At 34.4% G+C, this 12,878-nt stretch overlaps 1 long non-coding RNA gene across 1 annotated transcript; it reads left to right on the forward strand.

Moving 5' to 3' along the window:
• The first annotated feature begins 6,894 nt into the window (after nt 1-6,894).
• LOC113098692 (uncharacterized) lies at nt 6,895-12,615 on the forward strand. The gene is made up of 3 exons (XR_003289176.1): nt 6,895-6,945; nt 10,909-11,079; nt 12,568-12,615. It is a non-coding gene; the product is annotated as an uncharacterized LOC113098692 (long non-coding RNA).
• Nucleotides 12,616-12,878: the final 263 nt, after the last annotated feature.

Here is a 12,878-nt window from a genome sequence, read left to right on the forward strand (position 1 = left end):
CTGACTTTACCAGTTACAGCCTGGGACTATATTAATTACAGCTTGGCCTCCTGCTTTAGCCTGGCCTCCATTCCATCAGCTACCAGCTGCAGCCTGGGTCTTCACTAGCTATCAGCTATAACCCTGGATCTTTTACTAGCTACACTCCAAAAACCCTGCTCTGTTTCTTCAAACTATACCCCGGCTACCCTGCTCTGTGGTGTGCAAATTCTATCATGGCAATTATGACTCTTGCCTTGCTGTTTTTGCTCTGTCTGCCAGTATGAAGTGCAACGGGATGTCTCAGTGAGTAACTATAATGTTTCTTCAAATGCATTTTATATGTTATCACGGTCAAGGATAGTTGGCAGTCAGGGGAGCTGGATGTATGACTGGAGCCTGTTTTCACAACATGGAGACTTGAAGCATCTTTTAAGTCTTCTCCTTTTAAATGACTCTTTTATTCCATCAAAAAACTACTGGCCCAAAATCACAATGAGTGGGGACTTTAACAATTGCAGAAAGCACTGTATGTTGAAATGTATAATTACACTTATGTTGCTGATGTCAGGAAATGTGCAACCTAACCCAGGTCCTGTGACAGATATGATATCTCTGCAAACCCCTGCTGATTTTTTAAAGAGGTCAGGTATTGGTTTTGTGCACATAAATGTAAGAAGTCTATTACCAAAAATTGATATGGTCAGAATTTGGGCCAAAACGACAAATGTTGATATTATGGTGCTATACGAGACTTGGCTGGGTAGATCCACTCCTGATAGTTCCATTTTTATGGAGGGGTATAATTTATTTTGAACTGGCCGTCGTGCTAAAGGTGGAGGAGTGGCGATCTATGTAAATAATAGTTTACAGGCAACAGTACAATTATCCAAGTCTGTGCCTAAGCAATTTGAATTGCTAGTGTTAAAAATTTAGTTATCGCAGAATTATGTTCTGACAGTTGCGGGATGCTATAGACCTCCTTCTGCTCCAAAGGAAACATTGTCCACATTGTCTGACTGTTTGTCATCTATAAAATATACAGAATTGGCTTTAATGGGAGACTTAAATTTGGATTGGCTAACATCTGCATCTGATCAAATTTGAAAAGTCTGAAAATGTTTTAAAAGTTTTTGTGACTCAGCGAATCTGACTCAAATTATAGACTCACCTACTAGGCCAAATTCTAAACATCCTGACAAGTCTATGCTTCTTGATTTGTTTTTAACAAATGTGCGAAAGAAATACAAAGCTACTGCTGTTTTTGCAAATGACATGAGTGATTACTGCGTTATTGCAGGTGTGAGAGATGCCAGGTTATCTAAATGTAAACCGCGTACTATAATTAAGAGAAATATGAAGTAATTCTGTAAACAAGCCTTTTGTATTGATCTTAATCTTTGTGACTGTACCAGAGTGATTTTGATGCCAGATCCTGAAATAGCGTTGAAATATTTTATGTCACTATTTTTGAATATTATAAACAAGCATGCACCTTTTAGGAACTATAGAATCAAAGGCCGTGATAATCCATGGTTTTCAGGAAAACTGTTTGATTTAATTCATGACCGTGATCTTGCTTGGTCAATGGCAAGGAAATCCAAAAATATTTCGGACTGGCAAAATTTTAGGCACCTGAGAAACAAATGTGTCTCTCAAATACGTAAAGCAAAATCTGATTTTAATGTAAATTAATTATGTGATAGCTCAGCTAATCCCTCAAAATTTTGGAAAGTTATAAAATCACTGTCTTCTGACGCTAGGGATACTGTAATGCCAAATATATTGAAGTTAAACAATAAAATTATTACAGACAAGAAAAGTATGTTAGATTCTCTGAATCAGTACTTTATATCTTCTGGGTTGTTGTTTGACCATTCAACAAAACATCAGAGGAGACAAGAGGATGACTCTTTGTCTAGGGAAAATGTACCTATTGATTTTGATCTTGTTTATTTTGGAACAAAGGAGGTGTATGATGCTTTAATAGGGTTAAATACTAAGAAATCTGCTGGTCCAGATGGGTTGGATCCATACTTTTTAAATATTGCTGCTGAACATATTGCAGAACCTTTGACACACATTTTCAACTTGACCATTGAAACTGGATTAATACCAAGTGTTTTGAAGTCAGCATATGTCACTCCTTTATTAAAGGGTGGTGACCCATCAAACCCAAATAATTATAGGCCTACATTTAAGCTATCTGCTTTAGCCAAGGTTTTAGAAGGGCTTATAAGTGACCAGTTAAAAGACTACTTATTAACAAAAAATATTTTACATGATTCGCAATCGGGTTTTCGTAAAAATCATAGCACTGTCACTGCCACTATGAAAGTGTTAAATGATTTTATAAGTGCTATTGATTCTAAAGATTATTGTGATTATTGTGATATTGATTATTATCTTTCAAAAGCATTTGACACAGTTGACCACTATGTTCTGTCTCAGAGATAGGTGGATATTGGAATGTCTCCAAAAGCTGTCAAATGGTTTGGCAACTATTTGAGTGGCAGAACACAAAGTGTTCATGTTGATGGTGTGTCCTCAAAATCATTATTTATACAAAATGGTGTTCCCCAGGGGTCCATTTTGGGTCCCATTTTATTTACTATTTATATAAATCACTTGTGTAAAATTGTAACAAATGCTAAATGTCATTTTTATGCAGATGATACTGTTTTGTATTGTTCTGTTCCAGCCTTGACAAGTGCTATAGAGGATCTGCAATCTGCCTATTATTCAGAAAAATCTTCAGAAATTGAGACTTGTACTAAATTCTGATAAAACTAAAATGATGTGCTTTTCTAAATCAAGGAAAACAGAAGATGCTAGTCAAATTACTACACTAGATGAGAAAGTAATTGAACAAGTATCAGTCTATAAATATCTTGGTTTCCTTTTAGAAGAAAATTTGTCTTTCAAACAGCATATAGAGGGTCTAACAAAAAAACTAAGAGTAAAGTTGGGTTTCTATTATAAAAACAAAGGATGTTTCTCTTTTAGTACAAGAAAAACACTTATACAAACAACATTTATGTCAGTGCTGGATTATGGTGATATTTTATATATGCATGCAAACAAAGCTTCTTTGAAAATGCTGGATTCAATAGATCATGCAGCACTAAGATTTTTGACTAATTCCAATTTTCGTACTCATCATTGCAACTTGTATGAGAGTGTCGGTTGGCAATCTTTGCACAATCGCAGGCTGGAACACTGGTATATTTTTCTTTTTAAGGCCATACTTGGTAAACTGCCTCCTTACTTATGTTCTCTTCTGACTCCAAAAGTCACTACCAGGAAGTGTTATCTTAGATCATATGGCCAAATCATGTATGATATCCCACGAACGCGAACTGTCTTAGGTGAAAGTGCCAAGTTTTTGCACCTTTTTCTTGGTATAAATTGCAGGATAAGCTAATATTTGACTATTTACCGACAATGACACAGTTAAAAATGAGGATAAAGAACTATTTGAGTACTAAATGCACATGTGCTGTTACTGAGTGCTGCTGGGAATATACTCTATAGGTACTCAAGATTAACAGGATATTGAGTGAAAACGAGCATTTCACCCCCCCCCCCCCCCTTAAGTACTTGTTGGCCAATTGTTAAACAAATATGAGTCTGTAAACAAGAATGACTGCTATGTTTAAAACTCTGCAAACGTTTCTGTGAAGGACTAGAGAGAATGTGTGTCAATATAAAACGCAGATGAACCTCATGTGGAAAAGTTTCTCTTCTCTCTTTGTGTCATTAGTGTAAGATCAGGCTCACATGTGTCTGTGAAGAGTGACTGGTCAAAGGATGGTGAAGGACCGAACTTCAGAGAGAAAAAAACATCTATTGAAAGGTATTTATTATCTTTGAAATTATGATGTTGTGTTGGCTTATTTCTCCACTAAGATGCTTGTGATAGAAATGAATGAAATAAAACAATAAATCACTGATTTCCTCTTTACTGAACTCAGTCTGAAGTTTCTTTCCAGTAACACAATCACACAAGCAGACACAAGGAGGTATAAATTAACCATGGAAAATAGATCATGCAGTCAAACATGAATATGTCTTTCCATCTATCCATAGTCATAGATGGACAAATGCATGTCTATACTGTGCTTCATTACCATCCTCAAAAGTGAAGCTCTTTAAATGAGACTGAAGGAGCTCCTGTAGTAAAGAGTTTTGTTCTTTGTGTCATTAGTGTAAGATCAGACTCACATGTGTCCAGCTCTGTGTCTGTGAAGAGTGACTGGTCAAGGGAAGAAGGACCAAACTTCAGTGAAGAAACAACATCACGAACCAAACCGTATTTGATGAGTTTCTTATTTTTCTTTAAACATAGACTGTGTCAGAAAGTGTGTCAGTAAATAATTATCATAAAACTTCTAGTCCATACATTTATCACATTATTGTTTTTCTCTTTGCCTAAATGTTTACAAGATATTTTGGCCATATATTTTTTTTTTCTCTCCTAAAAATGCAGTATTTTGATTTACTTTATTTACTATCAGGCTTCAGTATGAAACATTAGATCCAGATTTACAGTCTCACAGGAAACACAAGAATTTTACAGACAGTCACCTGCAGATCTTCCAGGTAATAAAACACATTTTCAATAATATTTAATAATTATAATAAACATATGTTATTGAATAAGAATGTGACAGAACTTTTATTTCAAATTTTTAATAAGAATGAGAACCTATTTTTATGAATATTTGCACAAAATTTATGTTTGTCTTGACTTGATTTTTTATGAATATTTTTAATAACTAAATAAATAATTTTGACTAAATATAGATGACAATTTTTCTCTCATTCATTCTTGTCTTCTTTGTAGGATCTAGAGAGCAAAATAATCAAATTTCTAAAGAAGGAACTGGAAAAGTTTAAGAAAATATTACAAAAAGAGAACTTGCAGTACTTTGTGAAGGACTTTAATGAGAACAGATGCAGTATGAAAGAAGCAGCTCTTGATCTCACGCTCTACTTCCTGAGAGAGATGAAGCAAGATGAAGCTGCTGATACTCTAGAAGGTAAGAGACTCGTAATCATCTGTAAACACTGTCACTTATAAATGTAGAGAGAAAATATGATTAAACAATATCTATATTTTTGTTTCTGTTTAGATGAGCTGATCTTCATTCATCAGCTAAAGTGTAGCCTAAAGAAGAAGTATCAATGTGTGTTTGAAGGATTTGCAAAGCAAGGTGACTCTACACTTCTGAAGAACATCTACACAGATCTCTATATCACTCAGGGTTGTAGTGAACAGGTCAATACTGAACATGAGGTGAGACAGATTGAAGTTGCTTCCAGATGTCATGAATCACAGGAGATACAGGTTGAGTGCAAACATTTGTTTGAAGCACCTAAACAAGAGAAGCAGATCAGAACTGTACTGACAAAAGGAGTTGCTGGCATTGGAAAATCAGTCTCGGTGCAGAAGTTTGTTCTGGATTGGGCCGAAGGAAAAGAAAATCAAGATATCAGCTTCATATTTCCTCTTCCATTTAGAGAGATGAACTTAAAGGGGAAGGAAAAACTAAGTTTGATGGACCTTATAACTCAGTTTTTCCCAGAGACAAAAGGACTGAACCTTACAAGAAGAAATCAATTCAAAGTCTTGTTCATTCTTGATGGATTGGATGAATGTCGTCTTCCTGTAAACTTTAAATATAATGAGATGTGGTCTGATGTATCATCACCAGCCTCTCTGGATGTTCTCTTGACGAACCTCATCAAGGGAAATCTGCTTCCTTCTGCTCTCATCTGGATCACCAGCAGACCAGCAGCTGCCAGTAAGATTCCTACTGACTGTATCGACCGGCTGACAGAGATACGAGGATTCAATGATGCACAAAAGGTGGAGTACTTCAGAAAAAGATTCACAGATGAGAATCAGGCCAAAGAAATCATTGATCATGTTAAACAATCAAAGAGTCTCTTTATCATGTGCCACATCCCAGTCTTCTGCTGGATTTCAGCCACTGTTCTCCAGAACATTTTACAGGAGAAAAGAAATAATGTTGTGAAAAACAATCAGGCTGATGATGCCTCCAAAACACTGCAGGAGTCAAATACTGAACACACTCCTAAGACTCTGACACAAATGTACACACACTTCCTCAGATTTCAGATCCAGCAGAGCAGACGAAAGTATGATAGAGAACATACACCAGATGTTTCCTGGGATAAAGATGCTATCTTTTCACTGGGGAAACTGGCATTTGATCAGCTGGAAAGAAACAATGTGATCTTCTATGACACAGATCTAGAAGCCTGTGGTATTGATGTCTATAAGGCATCAGTGTACTCAGGCATGTGTACCCAGATCTTTAAGGAGGAAACAGGGATCATTCTTGGTACCATGTACTGCTTCATTCACTTGAGCATTCAAGAGTTTATTGCAGCCCTTTATGCACATCTGTTTCTAGACATAAAGAAGAAAAGTATATTTGTTCATGAGTCTACAAAATGGAAATATAAAAGTGAAACCATGATTGATTTGCTCAAGACTGCAGTGGACAAGGCACTAGAGAGTGATAATGGACACCTGGATCTTTTTCTTCGATTCCTCCTTGGTTTGTCTCTCCAGTCCAATCAGAGACTCTTACAGAGTCTGTTGAAACAAAAAAATAGAAATGAGCAGAGCAAAGAGGAAATAGTTTGGTACATCAAGCAGAAATTAGAGTCTAATCTGTCTCCAGAGAGATCCATCAATCTGTTCTACTGTCTGAATGAACTGAACGACCAAACTCTGGTGAAAGACATTCAGACCCACCTTAGCAAAGGAAGTCTCTCATCTGCTGATCTTTCACCTGCCCAGTGGTCTGCTTTGGTCTTTGTGTTGTTGACATCAGAGGAGGAGCTGGAGGAGTTTGAACTTCAGAAATTCAAGAAATCAGACGAGTGTCTCATTAGATTATCAGCAGTCATCAAAACCTCCAAAAGAGCTCTGTAAGTTATTGTTCTTTGTTAATGTTTTGTTCTCATCTTAAAATTACATTAATCTACACTGATACATAGCAGGCTTGGACTCCCCTGACTTAGTGAGTGAGTGAGTGAGTGACATACAGCCAAATATGGTGACCCATACTCAGAATCCGTGCTCTGCATTTAACCCATCCAAAGTGCACACACACAGCAGTGAATAGACATACATACTTTTATTATTTAATAATATTACTATTATTATATGTAGCTGATTTGCTCACATTTTTGGTCTGTTTTCTCTTTTATAATTTGCGGATGCTGAAAATTCAGTGCATACCTACTTACATCCCCTCCTTGTTTACACATCCAAAGCAAGTCCATACATCCGCATTGAAATGCAGAAGGGGCTTTCCTGATAACTTTCTGCGATGCTGTCATCTTTATTTGACTAACTTGCTGCTTGATTGATACTTGGCATCCGTGTATCAATACAGTATTGCCGTGGAAAATATTGCGATACTATACTTAATTGTAGTACACTATCGTTTATTGACGTTATCCTAATGCCTAATGCTAATTTGCGGATGCCGAAAATTTGGTGCATACCTACTTACATCCACTTCTTGTTTACAAATCCGAAGTAAATCCATACATAAATTTAAACTTATACATTTAGTAGACACTTTTATCCAAAGCGACTTACAGTGCACTCAAGCTATCAATTTTACATATCATGTGTTCCCAGGGAATCGAACCCCGAACCTTCCGCTTGATAATGCATTGCTCTATCAATTGAGCTACAGGAACACAACATACATCATACATAAATACATAATAATACATAATAATACATCATACACAACATAAATCTGCATTAAAATGCAGAAGGTTGCTTTCCTGATAACTTTCTGCGATGCCGTCATCTTTATTTTATTAACTTGCTGCATGCTGAAGCTGACCTCACCAGAAAAAACTCAACACCACCATCTAGTAGATTGTCTAGAAGTTGATCTTATTATTCTACCAAATAGTATACTAAAAGATTGATACTTGGCATCTGTGTATCGATACAGTATTACCGTGGAAAATATTGTGATACTATACTGTACACCCCCCCCCCCAACCATAGTTATAAGTATATATATCTTAGGGTTAAATCAAAACACATATTCTTTAACTTTTTATATTTCATATTCTTTTCAAATGGAAGTCCTTTGGAATTAAAGTGCAGTGCTGTTTTATTAGATTTACATGGCTTTTATGTAAATAATTATCTTTTTAGCAAAACATGATGGTCAGGGTTTCCCAATAACAATCGATTTTTTTCTAAGAGTAATTTAGTTTCACGTGCATTTCCTAACAATGCACTTACACAGTTGCATGTAGCTTTGCTTTAATTGATAAAAATATTAAACTACAAAGCAAAATCCCCAGTGTTAATTTAACACTCTGAGTGTGGACTCATATAAACACTGAAGCAGTGTTAAATTAACACTGAAGCAGAGTTGAAGTTAATGAGATAATTAAGAAGTTAATTGAGTTATGATTAAGCATTATTGAAGACACCTGATGTTAACAAGCAGAATCACAAACGAGAAAAATCACAATTTGTGTGTCACCATTATAGTGTTCAGTGTTTGCTTTAGCTGGGATCTTGGCTTGTAACTTTTTACTTCTAAAGTTTATTTGTCAAACCAAGCTCAAAAATCATTGCGTGTTGATGATTATGTTTTAATGTAATCGTTGTTTGACATGAATCACTTGAACTCATTTACAGTCTTTTCTCAAAGTAAAACTTCCATTATTGATTATCACATCTTTGATTCCACAATGAAAAAAAATCTGCATTTTCTATACATTTTGTAAGGATCTCTTGCAAGTGATTCTGATTTTTTTTTTTATTAAATAATTCTAATTTTAGGCACACACAGATAACAATAATCAACGTATGAATCTCAACAACGGTGGCAAACAACATATTCAGATAAACAGATCTACTCTGAACATCACAAAACTAGATACTAAATGAACATAAAAACAGCAAAAATAAAATATAGTTAGAATAAAAAGTTAAAAAGACAGTTCAGCTCATAATTTATTCATGCCGCAATGCATGATGGGAGCCATGGATGAGTTTTTATTGGCTACAACATGCTTTTTTTGATGGTCACCGTTGTTGTGATGCTCACGCTGATTCTTGATGTCTGTGTGTCTAAACAAAAGATTTCTTTTTTACGTAGAACTAACTATTAAAAACATGTCATACTATGTCAGAAATTCTGGGTTGGTTACTTTTCTTTTTCACTTAATTTATGTATGCAGTAAAGGAACTTAAACTCAGGCATTCAGGACACTCTATAACAAATAGCTCAAATCATAATCAATGGCACACATGATTCCCTTGCTGTGGTCTGTCTGTATGATATAATTCAGTCACCACAGCCACACAAAATCTAAAGTTAATAACTGAAGGTTCAAGATCATTATTATTGTGTGTCACTATAATGGTGACACACAAATTGTGATTTTCTCGTTTGGTGATTCTGCTTGTAAACATCAGGTGTCTTCAATAATGGTCAATCATAACTCAATTAACTTCTTAATTATCTCATTAACTTCAACTCTGCTTCAGTGTTTATATGAGTCCACACTCAAGAGTGTTAAATTAACACTGGGGATTTTGCTGTGTAATGCTGCGTTCTAGACAGACAACTTGGATATAACTATAACACAATACAATATTATATTATAGTCTATAATATTATACTTTACATAATATATAACATACTTTATATATTTATATATAATGTTGGGTAAAAATGTTAGCCTGAATGCACTGTAAGTTGCTTTGAAAGCTGTGGTGTGGAGTCGTTAGGATCCAATTGCAATTGTGAGTGTGGATGAGTGCAACCTTTATAGTGTAACTGATAGGACACAAGTGTGGTTCAATAATGAGTTCCTAGGCAGTGGTTTATGGGAAATGTAGTCCAAGGTGTACTGTGTTGTGTTGAAGTCTGTGTGGTGTATAAACAGGTTTGCAGTGACTGGATCATGACTAAAGTGTTTGCTGAATGCATGCATTTATTTAAATGTATTTATTTATATACAGTAGAGAGAGAGCGAGAGAGAGACTTTATTTCCATGTCCAATACACAGCTGGTTTTCGTGCACTTCAGCAAGTCATTGACATATTTTTCCCCCAGTCTTTGAAGAATTTTCTACATTTTTTTATTCTTTTTTTTTCATTTCTAAATTAATAAAAAAAATAAAGAAAACAAGTCATAAAGTGTACAATAAAATCCTTATATTATAATCACATTGCACTTGAATCAAGTTAAAGGTGTTATCTGCCGATTGTCCTGCAGGTGACTGCATACATCTGTCTTCTTATGATTCACTTAGGACTTAACGATTACTCCAGAGAACCCATAGATCTACAATGATTTTCAAGTGCTACTTAAGTTACGCTGCTTTTGGGAAACAAACTGTAATATTAAGATCAGTTGTATGATCATTTTTACGAACTTAGGCTTACGAAGCTTTGGAAAACCATGTTATTATAAAACACATCGTTCCATAGTTATTTCTACTGCAATATGCAGTTCAACTTCTACAATTTCTTCTATTAAGGAGATGTACTCTTGCATAACCTCAATGCATAAATGATAAATCTCCAGATTCTCCACCTCAAGACACTCATCCAGATATTAGAGCAGCACTTTTAAATGTATAACTCATCGCCATTAATTATATAAACCTGTTATTCATGTACATATTTTATTAAGTAGGGCATTTGAATGAATGCAATCGTAATATATATGCAGTGTATATACTGTTCATCTAAAAATAATTGGTGTATATATATATATATATATATATATATATATATATATATATATATATATATATATATATATATTTATTTATTTATTTATTTAAAAATGAATTACATGTATCTAACTCTGATTTTATTTCTATCTCTTGTAGGCTAAATGATTGTGGCTTAACAGACAAAAGCTGTCCAGCTCTGGCTTCAGTTATTGGATCAGATACCTCTCTGAAAGAGCTGAATATGAACAATAATAATCTGCAGGATTATGGAGTTAAGATGCTCTGCACTGGATTGAAAAATATTAATTGCAAATTAGAGATACTGAGGTAAGTTTTGTGACAATCTGTAGTGTTTGGTTAGAAGATCCATCAGTTAACATGAACCTAGATCATTTGCCACATAATTGAGGACAGAACTGCTTCAACTCAGTGAAATTTGCAGCATGAACTCTACATTCCACATTCCTAAATTCTCTACAACTCTACATTCTCTCTCTCTACTATATATAAATAAATACATTTAAATAAATTCCTGCATTTAGCAGATGCTTTTATCCAACCTAACATTATATATAAATATATAAAGTATGTTATATATTATTATGTAAAGTATAATATTAAAAACTAAAATATAATACAAATTATATTGTTTTATAGTTATTATATACAAGTTGTCTGTCTGGAACACAGCATTAGGTTAACGTTAATAAATGATAGTTTACTACAATTAGGAGCCATTCTATAAGATGACATTTCAGTACTTGACAAACGGACACGACTCTTAAGTAGCACTTAAAGCACAGCTACGTGCAACTGTGTTTAGTGCATTGTTACAAAACGCATGTGAAACAATAACGAACGTTTAAAAAATTACTCGTAGAAAATACTCTTAAGTTCTAAAATCGGGAAACCCGGGAAACCCAGCCCAGGACTGTACAATTAATCAAAATAAACTATAAATTGTGATATGGGGTAATGCAGTTATAAAATCACAATAGGCTACATTTTAGGTAGAAGAGCGGAAGCTCTTATTGGCTGTTAAATAAAATTATAAAAGGCAGTTGAGTGAGTTATTATGTGAGTTTATAACATAAATTTAAAAGGTTCACCTAGTTTTGTGTTTGGCAGACAATGTTAACAGATTTCACCAGATTTATACAACACAGTGTTTATAAACCTGTCATGAACTAAACACAGAAATGTAAAGGTCACTGTTCAGTTTTCCACCAAAATAAAAGCCTGAGGGCCTAGCATTTGAAAGTAAAGAAATTAAGACATAATAATTAAAATAATTAATCTATCATTCAATCCTTCAAAATTGAAATCCTTCTTCAAGCTGCTTGTTCAAATACATTTTATGACTCATCCCTGAACCAAGCAGAAGTAGATTTGGATGATGTACTTTGGGATGACTGTCCTGCAGGAAAGTCCATTGATCATCTGTGTCTCTAGGAACTTTTAATGTCTTGGAAATCTTCTTATAGTCTTAGACTTTCTAAAGTAATACAGTTATTTATTCTCTATAGCTTTTGCTATATCTCTGTTGACCTTGCCATTTTTGCTGAAATCTCTGAGGGGTTGAGTAATTTTGATTGACTGTAGGTTATAATTGTGGAAAATTAAAAATGCAAAAATTGTAAATTGCGTTTGTGGTAGTTTACGTTCTCCAATATATAACTTTACCCAGCTTTACTGTGAAAAGAGTCCATTCCGGCCAAAAATCCTGTAGTGCATTTTTTTATTTTATTCATTCTAGAACATGTACTTGTGTGACAGTCTCTGTTATAATGAAGAATAACATAACTTTTATAATAGACTTTCAGACTGCAGTATCACTGAAGAAGGTTATAAAGCTCTGTCTTCAGCTCTGAGATCAAACCCTTCACACCTGATAGAGCTGGATCTCATAGGAAATTATCCTGGAGAATCAGGAGTGAAGCAACTCAGTGATTTACTACATGATCCAAACTGTCAACTCAAGACTCTGAGGTGAGACCTGATGAAATAATGTTAAATAAGTTATACACATGTAAATTGTTTATAATATATATAAATGTTATTTTATTTCACTAATTTAGTAAAGTATACAATTTGTTGCATCAAAAATGTTCAAAATGGTCAAACAT

The sequence above is a fragment of the Carassius auratus genome, unplaced genomic scaffold (genome assembly GCF_003368295.1).
Source record: "Carassius auratus strain Wakin unplaced genomic scaffold, ASM336829v1 scaf_tig00216617, whole genome shotgun sequence".
NCBI lineage: Eukaryota > Metazoa > Chordata > Actinopteri > Cypriniformes > Cyprinidae > Carassius > Carassius auratus.